This window comes from Cydia strobilella, chromosome 1 (assembly GCF_947568885.1).
Source record: "Cydia strobilella chromosome 1, ilCydStro3.1, whole genome shotgun sequence".
NCBI classification, from domain to species: Eukaryota; Metazoa; Arthropoda; class Insecta; order Lepidoptera; family Tortricidae; genus Cydia; species Cydia strobilella.
The window spans coordinates 34,786,987-34,802,882 of NC_086041.1; the positions used below are offsets into that span (position 1 = coordinate 34,786,987).

The following is a 15,896-nucleotide window of genomic DNA, read 5'->3' on the forward strand; positions in this document are numbered from 1 at the left end:
ATGACCCCTGTATGAGTCACTGACAGTGTCAACATCAACACTGGCATATACGTTAAAGTCTACGTAATTTGGGTGGGTTAACCTAAGTTTGAACTGCGATCCTCACAAAACCGAACCTCTATCAGAAAAGTGGGTTAGGTTAGGTTAGAACTCTGACCCTTACAGTAACGAAATGCTACTAGAAAACTGGGTTAGGTTAGGTTAGGTTAGGTTAGGTTAGGTTAGTTAGTTAGGTTAGGTAGTTAGTAGAGGCGCAGAGGCTCCTCGTCCGGCAGTCCATCGTCCTCCAATGGGAGGAAGAACTAGCTGGGCGCGAGGGAGGACACAGGACTGTCGAGGCGGTCCGGCCGGTCCTACAAGACTGGCTGGAAAGAGAGCGGGGCTCGCTAACCTTCCGGTTGGTGCAGGTGCTCACGGGTCATGGCTGCTTCGGGAGCTACCTGCACCGGTTCGCAAGACGGGAGGTGACGGCCGAGTGTCACCAGTGCAGCTGCGGCGAGGACACGGCGCAGCATACCCTGGAGGAATGCCCAGCCTGGGCGGGGCAGCGCCGTGACCTCATGGCAGTGGTGGGGGACGACCTCTCCTTGCCGGCCGTAGTTAAGGCTATGGTCGCCGACGAGAGGTCGTGGAAAGCGGTCCTCTCCTTCTGCGAGGATGTAATGTCGCAGAAGGAGGCAGCGGAGAGGGAACGGGAGGCCGACCCAGCCTCGCACCCGATCCGTCGCAAGCGCGCAGGGGCTCGGAGGAGGGCGTATGCCCATCTCCTCCCCCCTACCTAGCGAGGTCTGGGCAGCGGCGCGGGGGCGTCGCTGCCCATTACATAGGCCTCGCAGAGAAGGCGCGCGTGGTGTGCCCACGCGCCTTCTGAGGAGGCAGGGCTAGAAGTTACTCCCTAGCCCCCCCCCCCCCCCCCAGAGAAGGGCCCGCTGCATGTGGTAGTGGCGGGCGGCGCCGGCGTGGTCACGGTTGCGTACTTAAGAGAACCCGTGGCCACGCCCCATTGGCGGCGCGCAGGCATACCGTTGGTTTTTTAGTGGGTAGTGGCGCCTTTTGCCGAGTCCCACATAACCCGCACTTTCTCCCCCGAGGGTGTGGGTATGCATAAAGCATTTTTCCAACGAAAAAAAAAAAAAAAAAAAAAAAAAAAAAAACAAGGTTAGTTAGTTCGGTGCGCGAGTCCGACTCGCACTTGGCCGGTTTTTTTTAGATTTAGTGTAGTTTTGTTTTTGTACCTGTATTTATATTAATTGTAATTTTAAGTCGTTTTTATGTATTGTATCAATTGTAAATTAAATGGTTTCCACATAAAAATAGAATGTACTTTGAACCTATGTTATTTCGCGTGGTATGAACTTATGAAGCATGCTCTCATGAGCACGCAAGGTCACTCAATGTCGGGCTATCTCCGTTCTTATCAGTGACCTGTCTCTTAAGGAATTAAACTGAGGCTTTATGTTTACTTCCTCTCTATCCCTTAAATACGCAAGAGCGACAGAGGCAGATTATAAAATTTCGATTAGCATTTCGACCGGTAGCAATGTTGTCTTCTCTAGTCGGATTTTAAAGGTCACTTTTCGACACTATGTCAGTGGATTATCACTGTCATAGTGTCGAAAAGCTTTAGAATCCGACTCGAGAAGACAACCTTGCTACTTGATTACTCTCCAGAAAGGAACAGAAGGAAAAGCTAAGACTATGTTATGTGGGACTCCGAATAGTATAAAAAAATTTAGTTTTTGGTACATTATCTGTTTAAAATATAACCGATTAACTTAAAACTTTTTTTAGCTTAAGTTTATTACATTTTACCGGATCTGGAGCGCCCGCAGTGCAGGGGCGTAGCTAGAGGATATGGCGCCCGGGCCAGTCACCAAATTTGCGCCCCCTGACGGCTGAAAAAAGTTTCCCTGCTGCTGCCTTTTGCCCATTTTGGCGCCCCCCCTTGGATGGCGCCCGGGGCACTTCCCCCCTCTGCCCCCCCTAGTTACGCCACTGCCGCAGTGCGCTCCGTACGCCGCCGGATTTCACCCGATTTTACCAGCGCGCACAGCTCTATACGTCGGGCTTCGCCGGACTTTATAAATATGGGAGCCGAAGGCGCCCGGTTCTGGGGCGCCGGCTTCCCCCGACTGTATTAGATTAGAATGAGGGCGCTGATGGCGCTCAACCTGCGGGCGCAGCATGGTTCCTGTTTTATCGCCTGTCACTATGCCCGTCACTTTCGCACTTACATACTTGTTAGAACGTGACAGGCATGGTGACAAGCGATAACAATGCGACCGTGCTGCGCCCGCTGGGGGCCGATTTTTGAATTTCGAGCGCTCGATTTCGTCACTGGAAAATCTGTGGAAAACGGCGAAATGCTAGTTTTGAAATACGAGCAGTATAAATTGAAAATTTAGTAGTATTGACTCTATTGACCACCATTCAATTCTATTAGTAGAATTTAAATGCCTAGTATCTAGTGGAGATATATTGAAGGGAACCAAACGAAATCGAGAAATTAAAAATTCGGCACCCTGTTTCGTTTCGTTCGGTTTTTGAGCGCCCGCAGCGCACTTCAGTGCTATAACCGCGAAGATCGAAGTTCGCAAATTCAGAATAATAAAGATAGTCTTTACGAGTTGATGTAGTGGAAACAAATATACGGGGTCATGCTAAATAAAACCGTTTAATAAAAATAAATTCATTGATAAAGGTGGCGAGTGTGGCGACTGCAATGTAACGTATCGTTCACGGCGAACGATACCACATTACAGTTACGGCGTTTTCTAAAATAAATCTTGTAAACCTGATTCGCACAGATCCTGGTGTTTTTGGGTTTTTCAACTCAGAATCACTAGCATATTCAATCCTGATGATAAAAAATATATCCCAAAAATTTGTATGAAAATTGTACATTCCACTATTTCTACTACGTCACGCATATACAAATGAAAAAAAATCACACTAAAACGTGACGTAATGGAATGGACATTTTGGGACGTTTTTTAATGGCAGAATAGAGAATGCTGTCGATTCTGAGTAGAATGAGCCCAAGAATGTCCAGATTTGAAAGAATCAGGTTTTCAATATTTAGTTTAGAATCCTGATATGGGTGTACGAATGTACTTTTTGCCTGAAATAAAACTTTATTTATTTTATTTATTACAGCTACGCGGTGAACGCTCGTCTTGAACGCTCTGCTCACTTGTGCTTTGTCGGACATGGAGGGTGCCGGTGCCTAGCCTGTGCTTCACTAATTTTACTGTTTGAAAAAAAAACCTTTATTTGAATAAATTTCATTAAAATGTCATACTTTTCTCTACATTTGTCAATAAATAAATAAAAAGTAATTGTACGGTTTTATGAAACCACACAATGATGCATTTAACTGAAAAATTTCGGAAATTATTCGATTTAGGGTATTAACTCGAATCAATATCCTCTTTAATTATTGTACAAAAGCACGTCCAACGCCAATGTAATTCAGCTACTTAACACAGAATGATTAATATCGCTTACTTATCATACGCGAGTCAAGGACTAAAGAAACTGGTATAAGTAAGCTCTCCGATTTCGCATAGGTTGTTATGGATCTCACGGTCACGTTACACTCAACTGGGGCTTTCGAGACGCTTGCGAGTAGCCAACCGGTGGGAATTATTTGACGGAATCGTGACGTCCGTGACGTTCGAACACAAAAAGTCGTATGTGACTGTAAACTTCCTATTCATATTCATATATTTATTGATAAAGTAAATTAGTATTATGCATGGAGACTATATAAAGGAGCCAAATCTCTATGTATGAAAAGTGTCCATCAAAAAACAGTAATTAGGCGGCGGCGGCGCCACCATACACCGAAATACTACCAAAAACAACCTACGTAATTTGGTCGGGTTATTTGTTGCCTTATATGGTTCATGTTATACTCATGTCCCAGAGCCTAACTAGCGCCACCGGAGAGATCAGGAACTATTATTTAAAGCTGAAAGCGGTCACTTTTGCAACAATTCTGCCATAAGAGATTGGCATCCTTTCTATAGCATCCATACTATTATGATATAACTATTTGCCATTCCCCGTAGAATTTAACTGATAGTTTGACGTATTAAACCTTTTAAGGTTAATAAGGTCTACTGTCCTTAAAATTTTGTATGAAATTACAAGCAAATATCGGCCTTCGTGAATTAAGTATTGTAACCCTAGTCCGATAATAAAGCTTATTTTAGACTGAACTCTAAATACTAGAAATAAAGCAGAATTTTACTAATGCTGTAATTAAAGACGGACCAAAAAAATTGAGAAAAAGGACCAAAAAATGTTACAAGTCAGTCGCCACCTTATATATGGGGCATTTTCTATGAAAAGGGACCTTATTGTCGATGGCGCTTACGCCGCACAGCGTCGCGCGGCTTTGTATTTATATCGGAACATCGTTAATAATGGCGTAAGCGCCATCGACAATAAGGTCCCTTTTTATAGAAAATACCACATTTTATCACGCAAGAATACGGAAAGTAAACAAATGAACGAGCTTTGGAATGAGACATCATGCGGTTGTCATGCATGGGCAGTAATCAACAAAATAGAATACCTAATTATAGCAGTGTGACTATAATGAGTATAATGACTGTCTGTACGTACTGTTATTGTATGTATGTATAAACTCTTTATTGTACAAAGACATAGAACACAAATATGGCACAGAAATAGGCAGTACAAAGGCGAACTTATCCCTTTAAGGGATTTCTTCCAGTTAACCTTTGAGTAGATGAGAATTGATGAAGAACGGTAGACAAATATAGCACTGCGTACAATAGACTAGAGGAAAGTCAATAAATTTATAAAAGAGGGCGAAAATAAATAAAATAAGATAAAAATTTGAAGTAACAGTATAACAAATATATATAATACCTACGTTTTATAAAATAAATATACATCCATAGTCACAAACAGTTAATTCTGGTCCGATAGCCACAGTTTCCTTAACTGCCCCTTAAGCGATGCAACGGACCGCGATTTCCTTAAGGAGGGGGACAACTCATTCCAAAGCTGAACCGCTCGTACCGCAAAAGATTTACCATACGCACTAGATTTGTGATGAGGTGTTGCCAGTGCAAGATTTATTTATTCTGTGACTCTAACATAATAAATAAATAGTACAGAAAAGAAACTTCCTACAAAACCAAGGGCCTGACACTCTTTGATAGAGAAAGATAGTCTTATTGCGATTCCTATAAGAGGAAAGAGAAAATAGTGCCATGCTTTGTCCTTATCACCGACCGGGTTTTTTTTTCATGGTCAGGTTATGGCAGCATAGGTAGGCGATAGCGAAATACCGAAATTTATAAGAGTGAAAGAGAAAAAGGATTATGCTGCCCTACATTAACCTGTCAATACATGAATATGACGTTCTCTTACCCCTGGTCGCTCGGTTTCATGTCTCTATAACTACTATACTATAGTTGGTCAAACTAAATTGGCAGTAAATAAGAACCAAAAAAACTATACTCATCCTTTTCTTTTTGGTGCTAATACTAGTGTAAGACAAAGACAGTATGATTCTCTCTGTCTATGTTTGAAATGGGACAGTCCTTTGACAAACTATATGTCTATAGGGCCTTTCGGTCAAACTCGGCTTCGTTCGGCTCAGCATTGCTCCGAGCAATTATTAGGGTTGGCACAACTTGACGTCTTTTCGTGCACGACCACAGATAAGATAATGACTTGAATTTGGACAACTAAATAGCCGAAAGGGATAGTGCCTTACATTAGAAGGGGACAGCAAGGTTCGACCCTGAATCGCTATCAAACTTCGGGTTGGTAGGAAGTTTCCTTTCTGTACTATTACCTACTTATTATGTGATGATACGTATCAGATGAGTGTCCGTCATAATGGACCGCTTTCCGAAGTCAAAATATACGAGCTTCTTTTAGGGTGCCTAAAAAATAAGTGCACTCCCGTTGCCAGGGAGGTTTAGGGATTATACTGAGCACCTTTTACAATGGGACCAACCACGAAATCGCGAAAAAACAATTTACCCTCCCATAGAAAATGGACCAGCCAAATGTACGAAACAGTAATTTTTTTCGCGATTTCGTGGTTGGTCCCATAGTAAAAGTTGCTCAGTATAATCCCAAAACCTCCCTGGCAACGGGAATGCACTTATTTTTTAGCCACCGTGTATATGACTGTATACTCGTGGACAAATTTAAAGAACGCAAAAAAAATCTGGATTCCAGCACCTAAAGTAATTTCAAAATTAGTTATTAAACTTTTTTAGGGTTTCATACCCAAAGGGTAAAAACGGGACCCTATTACTAAGACTTCAATCTCCGTCTGTCTGTCTGTCCATCTGTCTGTCTGTCACCAGGCTGTATCTCATGAACCGTGATAGATAGAGAGTTGAAGTTTTCACTGATGTATTTCTGTTGCCGCTATAACAACAAATACTAAAAAGTACGGAACCTTCGGTGGGTGAGTCCGACTCGCACTTGTCCGGTTTTTTTGCGTTCCTCTAAATTTGTCCATCACTACATACTCGTAGTATGAAACAAAGTCGCTTTCCGCTGTCCGTCCGTCTGTCCCTATGTATGCTTAGATCTTTGAAACTACGCAGCGGATTTTGATGCGGTTTTTTAAATAGATAGAGTGATTCAAGAGGAAGGTTTATATGTATAATTTGTAAAGGTTTTGTGTAAATTAGTTGAACTACCTGTGCGAAGCCGGGGTCGCTAGTGAGTTTATAATTCCGTCGCTGGCAGTAATCTGAATAGCAACCGGCTAAATATTACAACCACCCAGACCAACCAGATCGCGCGGCAAATCACCTATGCGCTTTACTGACCAAATAAAGTCCGCAGTGGGAAACCGCGTATCTGAATGTGCCAGACAGTCTGCCAACAGGAAGAGATGGCGGGAGATCGAGAGCTGTGTCCGCCTCTACTACCGATGCGGACGCCTCAACGTGACCACGACCGCTCTGTCAAGAGCGATACGACACAGAAGAAGAAATATTACAAAGGGACAAAGATGTCGCCAAATTGATAAATTGCCGATCGCGTGAACTATGCACTATCCCGCCAATTGCTTAACAGGCCGTATCCTTTATCATGCGTACACCAGCGTGGTTCCATTTTTATCGCCTGTCACTATGCCTGTCACTTTCGCAATTACATACTTGTTAGAACGTGACAGACATGGTGACAGGTGATAAAAATGCGACCGTGCTAAGGCCGCAGCCCGCGATATCTTCCACTTAAGTCACACGAACCTAGGCGCCTCTATACAATCAACATACATTTTAAAACGACATTCTAAAATTACATGGACATGAACATTCGAATAATAAGTTTTTTGTCAAAAATGTCATTTTTGATACAAGTTTTTTACCTTTTGGACGCCAATGACCGATATATACGCACCGTAGGTTCAACGCCAAATACCGATTAATCGGTCACAAACCACATAGCAACATATAGACCTACATGCATATGCATAAAGTTCAATTTCAGTTTTGACATTTCGGTGACATGGCGTCTGGATGCTTTGTTTGACATGGCGTCGAAAAGGTTAACGCCGACTGCGCTTTTCTTTCAACAGTTAACTAATTTTTAGGGTTCCGTACCCAAAGGGTAAAAACGGGACCCTATTACTAAGACTCGGCTGTCTGTTTGTCCGTCTGTCACCAGGCTGTATCTCATGAACCGTGATAGTTAGTTGAAATTTTCACAGATGATGTATTTCTGTTGCCGCTATAACAACAAATACTAAAAACAGGATAAAATAAATATTTAAGTGGGGCTCCTTGTTGTATGGGCTGACTTTTTTGCCGTTTTTTGCGTATTGATACGGAACCCTTAGTGCGAGAGTCCGACTCGCACTTGGAAGGTTTTCTTTTATGTGATAGTCAGCAAACGAGCAGACGAGCCGCCTGACGGGAAGCGGTCATCGTCGCCCATGGACATAAGCAACATCACAGCCACTTAAGCGTTGCCGACGCTTGAGAACCCTAAATATAAAAAACCGGCTAAGTGCGAGTCGGACTCGTGCACGAAGGGTTCCGTACCATTACGCAAAAAACGGCAAAAAATCTTTGTTGTATGGGAGCCCCACTTAAATATTTATTTTATCCTGTTTATAGTATTTGTTGTTATAGCGGCAACAGAAATACATCATCTGTGAAAATTTCAACTGTCAAACGGACAGACAGACAGACGGACGGACAGCGGAGTCTTAGTAATAGGGTCCCGTTTTTACCCTTTGGGTACGGAACCTTAATAAAAATAAATAAATAAATATTATAGCACATTCTTACACAGATTGACTAAGTCCCAATGTAAGCCTAAGGAGGCTTGTGTTATGGGTACTCAGGCAACGATATATATAATATATAAATACTTAAATACATAGAAAACACCCATGACTCAGGAACAAATATCTGTGCTCATCACACAAATAAAGGCCCTTACCGGGATTCGAACCTAGGACCATCGGCTTCACAAGCAGGGTCACTACCCACTAGGCCAAACCGGTCGTCAACCCGCTTCTTGCTGTTTGTGAGTAAATCCCATATATTTACTCAGAAACAGTTTATTAATTATTATGGTAGGTATGTTAATTACAATAATTATTATTGTAATTTCTAAGTGCTTTCTCAATGTTTAAAGATTCATTGCGCATTGTAATATGCCTACTTGAAGAATAATAATAAATTATCTTTACCTTATCTTTAAAATTTAATATGCAAGTGGTGATTGCCTTTAAGTGGGTAATCAAATAAATAGATTTATTAGTAAATTACATCTTCAGTACATCAGTCCCCGGCAAGCTCGGCCGAATTGCACCTTCCCATACAAACGTAGTTCCGCTCTCATTTTAAAACTACGTGTTGGATTGTAATGAAACTTTGCACATACAATAACAATAGGTATATCTAGGTCTGTAATTAGTTTATATAGCTCCAGTTTTTTTAGAAAACGCCCGTGTAGACATTAAAGGAAGAAAATATATTTGCACGCTTCAAATAGGAAATGCAGGCTTCTAGTAAACTTCCGTAGCTCAGTTGGTTAAGAGCGATTAGACCGGTATTCTAAAAAGGTCGAAGTTCGAGTCTTGCCGGAAGGGGTGAATTTTCCATTTCCTTTAATTTGAAAATCTTTAGTATCGCTCGCAGACTAGTTACATTCATATTCAAAAATCATTCTGAGGTCAGTTACGTTTGATTTGGCCTGTTAGCATCACGTGACACCTCACGTGCATACACTAACGCAGCGTAGGCGAACAACACGCGAACGCTAAGCGAAGCGATGCGGCGCGGGTGAATCAATCCTTTGATACCTATAGAAGTGTCCTACGTGTGTGATCACGTTGCGAACGCTGCGTAATAAGGGGTAATCCCATAATCAAGTACTTTAAATATGACAATTGCATATCAAAGGCTTGTTAAGAATCCGCTTCCGTGAGTGTTGCCCTCGCGCATCCAAAACGACGAATACCGCAACAGATGTCTTTACGTGTAAGCTTTTTGACCTTCGCGAGACGATTTAGTGGGATTTCTAGATGACATTACATAGATCTCGCATTATGAAAGTTTGTCTGAGAGATTGTTGTAGTTAAGATTGTGACTAGTGTGACTAGTGTACGATAAAGACTATTGCACCACACCAGCTCATAAAGCCTCTTTTTAGGGTTCCGTACCCAAAGGGTAAAAACGGGACCCTATTACTAAGACTCCGCTGTCCGTCTGTCCGTCTGTCCGTCTGTCCGTCTGTCCGTCTGTCTGTCTGTCTGTCACCAGGCTGTATCTCATTAAGCGTAATAGCTAGAGAGTTGAAATTTTCACAGATGATGTATTTCTGTCGCCGCTAAAAAGTACGGAACCCTCGGTGCGCGAGTCCGACTCGCACTTGGCCGGTTTTTATTCTTCAAAAACAGTTAACTAAGTTGCAATTTATTCTCTAGATTGGCAAACTAGATGCAAATTTAAACTTGTTTTCTTGTGTTGCTATTGAGTTTTAAGTGAGTGATGATTTTGGATGATAAAATTAAATATTTAATTACTTACGGTGTAAAGTTTTGGAGTTAGTATTTTGCTTTGTGCGCATGGTGAAAAATTTTGTGTGTGTGTTGAAATTTGCGCTCGCTTGGGTAACAATTAGCACAAGGTGTCAAAGTACAGCTTTGCCCCCTTTTGAACCAATAACTATAACATTAAGTACACATTTTATACATTCGAGCCTCTGTCAAAACTTCTATTTAAGAGTCCCCGGCAAGCTCAGCCGAATTGCGCGTAGTTCCGCTCTCATTTTAAAACTACGTGTTGGATTGTAATAAAACTTTGCACATACAATGACATGAGGTATATCTAGGTCTGAAATTTATTTATATAGCTCCAGTTAATAAAACAAACGAAATAGAGCAAAAACAAGTTTTGTGTGAAAAACTTAAATTCGCTGTATTTTTTTAACTATGGTATCTGAAGCTACATAAACTAATTACAGACATAGATATACCTTATCCTATTGTAAGTACAAAGTTTCAGAGCAATCTAGCTAGTCGTTTTAAAATGAGAGGGGAACTACGTTTGTATGGAGAACCGAGCTTGCCGGAGACCTTTAAGGATATGCTTTGTCTAATGCGCTAGCAATCTGTTCTCGGCCTAAATCAGTGTAATGGTTTTAGCGTGACACGGTGCCTTATGAGAAGCTATTGTTCATATGTTACCGATCCATCCACAAAAAGTAATGAACAGGAATGCGATGTATATAAAGGAGGACCATGGTTTGGAAGTCACAGTGCAATTCTAATATGATGGTAAGTAAGTTAGTGTGTTATGTGGTTAATTTTAATATTGTCTTCGGTTACCGCGATAGTTACTCATGAAATAAAACTATGAAAACGGATTATATCGCGGGATGTATTATAAATTCAATATACGCGATATAATCCGTTTTCATAGTTTTATTTCATGGTTAATTTTATTTGATATGTTTTTTGATAATAATAGAAAATAAGAGCTACGCAAACAATTTTGTGCGTAGCTCTAAATAAAACCAGACAAGTGCGAGTCGGACTCGCGCACCGAGGGTTCCGCACTTTTTAGTATTTGTTGTTACAGCGGCAACAGAAATACATAGTTTTTGAAAATTTCAACTGTCTATCTATTACGGCTTATGAGATTTAGCCTGGTGACAGACAGACGGACAGACGGACAGTGGAGTCTTAGTAATAGGGTCTCGTTTTTACCCTTTGGGTACGGAACACTAAAAACTGTAGAAAAGTCAAAACATTTAGGTAGATTCCAAAAACGCTAAGGTTTTCCAAAGTCACATTTATTAATTTCGGCATAAATATCTGCCATCAGCAAGAGAGGCCAGTACCTTCCTTATAGCATAAATTTTAACCGCACCGCCTTCATTTAAACAAACCACCCTTAAGTCATTAAAAAGGGACTTAACCTTTCGTTTATGCTTGTTTAGGATAATTAGAATCTTGTGTACATTTTTTTTTTCAGTTCTGATTTTTTATGAAAGATTTATGTATACATAACAACCTACGACCGAATTTTATTTTGAACTTTGAACCTTCGTATTATCGTTTATATCGAGTATCGTGTAATCCACCCAATACCTACTAAAAGATAAACAGTGTCGCACCGTAAGAGTTCCTTTTGTACCTTTTTGGTACGGATACGGAACCCTAAAAAAGGTATGCAGAAACGGGACAAGTTATGAGGGTTTTTATTAAACAAATGCGTTAATTAAAATTAATTACCTACATAGTTACATAGTTATTTAAGTTAGATAAATAGAGACTGACAAACTCATTCGAATCTTCTTCTTCTTCTTCTTTTAAAATTATGGCTTCAGCCCAGTGGGACTATTTCGCCAGTATCAAGGTATTAAGAGGTTTAAAAACGACAAAAATTGTACGGTTGTACAAGACAGTGTACGGTGACTTGTTAGCTCTTGTAAATCGATAGCTAGACTTTACAAGAAGCACGTGGACTACCGGCCGTTGACTCCAAGATGGTGGTTAAACGCGCTTCAAAATTAATTCTCCATTCACTGCACACTACCACATTAGTTTACTGAATAATAAGCTATCGATATTACACTTTAAACAATATTAATGAGCAAAAAACAAAGTAATTAATCACGATGCTAACTATCAAGATGGCGCTCGAACCGGAAGTCCCTCATTCGAATCGCCTCCTCCATATTAGTGCGACAGTGACAGTTGCGTTTCGATCGCTACGGAGCGTAAGCGATTGGCATGTTGGCTAAACACTTCTCGTTTTTCGTCTTCAGCTGAAAGCGTTAGTCATCTTCGTCGCCATTGGTGTGGCCGCCGCCGCGCCATCGCAGCCCCAAAAGAGGTCTCTAGGTAACTTTCATGACCTTATCTTATTCTTACGTATTATATGCGTAGTCACAATTTTTTTACGAAAGTGACTGCTATCTGACCTTCCAACCGAAAGGAAAAAGGATGCCTTAATTTTAGGTATTCCTCACGATGTTTTTCTTCCTCGATAAGCAACTGGTGAATATTGTTAATATAAGAATTTCGTATTCATAAGTTCTTATACACGGTGTTTCATGACCCACTGAAAAACTAAAAACAGTGTTCAGAATCGATAGGAGAATCGCTCGCGCTATGTTTTAATGGGGGTAATTTTTTATTATTCTTACATGTCCATTCTACAGGTTTGTAATACAACAATATCAATAACTAGCATTTGACACGTTATTTGTCAATGAGCAACACCCTAAACCTTATCTCGTTGCAGTAAGGTATGACAGGTGGTCTGTTAACAGTGTTTACGTTGGTAACTAGCAATTGTTTGATGTCACTAAAACGACGAAGCATCTTGTGTAGAATTTAAAATATTAGTCGTTTAGAAAACTAAACAACTAATATATTTTTTAATATTTATCGGATTAAAAAATAAATACTCAAGATGAGTTCAAAATAAATAAAAACTGTTGGGGTGTCTCAGGTTTTCAGTGGCTCAAGTAACACCGTGTATAGGTTCATTGGTACGAGACTACGAGCCAGGGTTCGAACCCGCGTACTTCGGAATAACTAGCCTTGGCTACCAACGCCTGTCTATTTACCTTTCTTTGGTGCCTGAGTATATAATGTTTCCGTTTAAATTAGGTGGGAATGGATGGCAGAGCGGCGGTGGCCATGGTAGCAGCGGTTTCAGCGGCGGCTTCGGCGGCGGTAGCTTCGGTGGGGATTTCGGTGGTCTGCCATCGGTCGGCGTCGCTCGCTCTGCTTTCGGCGGAGGGAGTGGCGGCTGGGGTGGATCTGGTGGTATATATATGGTTATATGTATTGGTTATCCAAACAGGGATCTGCAGACTACGACCGGCCTGCGAAAAAAAGGCGAAAGAACCGAAAGTCCCGCTAAAAACAAAATATTCATCATCATCATCATCATGTCAGCCGATAGACGTCCACTGCTGGACATAGGCCTCCCCCAAGGCTCGCCACTCCGACCGATCCTGTGCCGCTCGCAACCACCGAATTCCCGCGACCTTCACCAGGTCGTCGCTCCATCTCGTTGGAGGCCTACCGGCAGTTCGTCTTCCGGTACGCGGACGCCACTTCCGGCCCCACCGGCCATCAGTTCTGCGAGCAATGTGCCACGCCCACTGCCACTTAAGGTTTGCAATTATGCGAGCTATGTCGGTGAAAACAAAATATTATTAATCGCAATCTCCCTGGATATTGACATTATGGTAACTATTTTATAATAGACTAGCTTTTGCCCGCGACTTCGTCTGCGTGGACTTAGTAACCGCAGCTAGAGTAAGAATAGCGCCTGGAAAAAAATTCATAGCAATCTAAATTTGAGCATATTATGCACACAAATTAGCAGGCACTTCGTTAATTATCTCAATTCCACCCCGCTTTTTACTTTCTTAAGCAATGATTTTCGGGATAAAAACTATCCTATGTCCTTCTCAGGGACTCAACCTATCTCTATGCCAAATTTCATCTAAATCGATTCAGCGGTTTAAGCGTTAAGAGGGAACACACAGACAGACAGACAGACAGACTTTCGCATTTATAATATTAGTATGGATATGGATAGTATGGATGGGTATATATCTTAATCCAGGTTTTAAGCTACCTCTGTATGTTAAAAACAGCCAGTTACGTTCAGCCGTTTTTCGTGATTGAGCATTCAAATATACAAACTTTCAGATTTATTTGCATTTCTATTTAATTTTAGATAGGCAGCTGACGCCGATATACAATCTTAATCCTGGTTTTAAGCTGTATGCTAAAAAACAGCCAGTTATGTTCAGCCGTTTTTCGTGATTGAGCATTCAAATATATACAAACTTTCAGATTTATTTGCATTTCTATTTCATTTTAGACAGGCAGCTGACGCTGATATATTATGATATTAGTAAAGTTAAGTCAAAGTCAAAGTCAAAATATTCTTTATTCAAATAGGCCTAGCAACAAGCACTTTTAAATTGTCAAGTTTTACAAATATTACCCTAATCTAAATATCAGAGCAATTTATTGATTCAGTTATTATTGTTATTCCTTAAAACATTGAATTATTATAGATATGTCAAACTTAATAATAAGAATTTCACAAAAGGATCGTCAAACACCAAAATTGTATAAAAAAATACTAGTCTAGAAACTTTCTAGAATAAAAATGTAAATGTAAAAAAACGGATTATCAATTTCATCATTATTAACATAATAATAAATAATTAGTTATTTTCAATCACAATCCCACGGTGTTTCATCATTCATGCAGTCTTGTGTGCTATAATAGGCTTTAGAGATGTTTTCGTTTTACATCTTTTTTAAATTTATTAACAGATAATTCAGTGATGATATTTGGAAGTTTATTATAAAATCTTACACAATTACCCATGAATGATTTTTTAATTTTATGGAGCCGAGTGAAGGGCACTGCGAGCTTATGCTTATTTCTAGTATTAATCTTATGTATGTCACAGTTTTTCTTAAAACTGGCAATGTTTTTATGTACATACAGAATAGCTTTTTAATGTGGAAGCATTCGCTCCGTGCACGACTTTGGCGACGCCGGACATATTGCTTATTTGATAGTTGGCACCTGCCAAATAGTATGAAGAAGTTGTTGCACATAGGTTCATATTTTCACCGAGTCGTGCGTAGGCGTAGCTTTTATTTCCCCCACTAGCCCACCACTAACTTTGCACATAGTCAATAGCTACCTGGGCGTTCTTTAAAATAAATATTGAAAACCTGATTCTTTCAAATCTGGACATTCTTGGGTTCATTCTACTCAGAATCGACAGCTGCCATCCTGCCATTAAAAAAAGATGTCTCAAAATATCCGTTTTAGTGTGAATTTGGTGCTGTATGTAGATTTTTACAATAAACGTTTTCTATTCTATTCTATTCTATTCTAATTATTTTTCACTCGTATGTGCGTGACGTAGTGGAATGTACAATGTCCATACAAATATTTGGGACATTTTTTATCATCAGGATTCATTGAATATGCTAATGATTCTGAGTTGAAAGAACTCAAGAACACCAGGATCTGTGAGAATCAGGTTTTCAAATTCAAAATGTTTTATTTGCAAATATAGGTAGTACATTACATACAGTGATGGTAATCTTACAATAAGTGGTGTATCTATATTTGACCAACATGCATGCAAAAAACAGTCAGTCTAAATTAAAAAATTGTATAAATAAATCTGAACAGAAATTAATATCAAAGAATGAATGACGACAGTTAACAGAACACTAGACACAGACACAGTTGACAGAAGACTAGTTTTATAATACTAGTACCCGGATGTCAAACAATATTCGATATTTATTTTAGAAAACTCCCACCTACTATTTAAAAATCATAATTCATTCGAATATTAAT

General features: G+C 40.3%; 1 pseudogene; it reads left to right on the top strand.

The window, feature by feature from the left end:
- On the top strand, positions 1–885 carry LOC134742455 (uncharacterized; annotated as a pseudogene).
- The last annotated feature ends 15,011 nt before the right edge of the window (positions 886–15,896 follow it).